Source organism: Pinus tabuliformis, chromosome 8 (genome assembly GCF_031772625.1).
Source record: "Pinus tabuliformis cultivar Carrire ecotype Pingquan chromosome 8, CPIR1, whole genome shotgun sequence".
Classification (NCBI taxonomy): Eukaryota; Viridiplantae; Streptophyta; class Pinopsida; order Pinales; family Pinaceae; genus Pinus; species Pinus tabuliformis.
The window spans coordinates 1,512,804,430-1,512,806,163 of record NC_142294.1 but is presented as its reverse complement, the minus strand read 5'-3'; positions in this window follow the sequence as shown (position 1 = coordinate 1,512,806,163).

Below are 1,734 nucleotides of genomic sequence, written 5' to 3'. Positions count from 1 at the left end.
AATCCCAAGAAACCATCTCAAGAAAAATCTCTTCTCCAAGACCAATTCGCACCATGGAATCACATTGCAGCCAAGGAGAAAGAGGTGATGAGCACCAGTATTGCAGCCAGAATGTTGCAACTCCTGGGGCTACCAACTTTACTTCATCAACCCAAGGTTTGTACAAACTTGGAGGTGATAGTGTTGTATACACAGTAGATGTAATGGTCTATTCTTGTCACTTTTCAACTGGGGCGATATGTAGAAATTCCCACTGTAGATAAATAGATTATGAATTATACTAAAACACAATACAAGATATACTTCTACAACACTTTGTGGAAGCTTAATCGAATTAAGCAAGATCAAGAGAACACCTAAAAATGAGAATGAGAAATCAATCACACATAACACAAAAGAAATAACCTGGGGAAAGCCTCAGCCTAAAACCCCAATATATATATTATCATACAAGTGGAAATCTTGTTCAAGTTACGAAAAGAATCAGCTCTCAAGCTATCTTGCTCTATCTGCAATCAAAAAATATAGCTCACAGATTGAATAGACATTGTATATGTCCTCCGCAAACCCTCCAAGCCTCCTATTTCCTTGCACATATTTTCTTGGGGTCCAATGATGTCACATGCGTGAATTGGCCTCATCACACTCACTAAACCTGAAGAAGTAACTGTGCAATCCTCAAGGAAAGAATTCCTTCTACATGCAAGGAATATTCACAATGGAATATTCTAGCAAATGATTATACACTGCCCCTCCATCTGATCTCAACTAGGTCTCTGGCTGAACTAACATGCATGAGTTATTTATGAGAGAATACTCAGTTATCTGAAGTGCAGTAGTTACATGCATGCAAGCATTAACTAACTGAACTTACATTAATTCAACAAACTATTTGAATTAATCTAACTGGACTTGACTCAGTTAACTAAGCCAACTAATTACAACTCATCTTTATCTCTTTAACTGATGGATAAATTCCTCAATTAATGGAGAAATTGTTGCATGTCCCCACATAGACTTCATGTTTGATTTTCCTTAACTAATTAACTCAAGATGAATTAATTAATTATTTTACAAACAGCTGCTAAGATCAAATTCGATTTTACTTCACTATTTTAGTTTAGGGACTGACTAAAATAGGAAGGTATCCCGAAATGCTATTTTTAGCACTTCCATTTTTCCATCCATTGTTGCTAAGATCAACACTGGCTGAACTGCTATTTATAGAAGTGCTATTTTTAGCATTTCTTGTTGCTATTTTCAACACTCCCTCTCAACAAGAAAGGGATTATCAGAAACCCCAATCCTGTCTCTGTGGAACTTGAACTTGCATTTTGACAATGCCTTAGTCAAAATATCTACATCTTGTTCCTCGGTTGAAACATACAGCAACAACATGATCCTCTTGACCACACAGTCTCGAAGATGGTGATATCAGATATCAATGTGCTTGGACCTGTCATGAAAAACTGGATTCTCAAAGAGTTTGATACAACTCTGGTTATCGCAGCAGATCATTGTAAGATCCATCATCTGACCAAACAATCCCACTAGAATCTTCCACATCCAAATGGTCTCACATGCAGCCTGACTAGTAGCCATGTATTCAGCCTCTACTGAGCTAAGTGCAACTGATCTTTGTTTCCTATTGTACCAGGAAACTGCAACTGAACTAAGGTTGAAGATTCCTCCAGAAGTTCTCTTCCAGTCTGATGGAATCCCCGCCCAATCCAC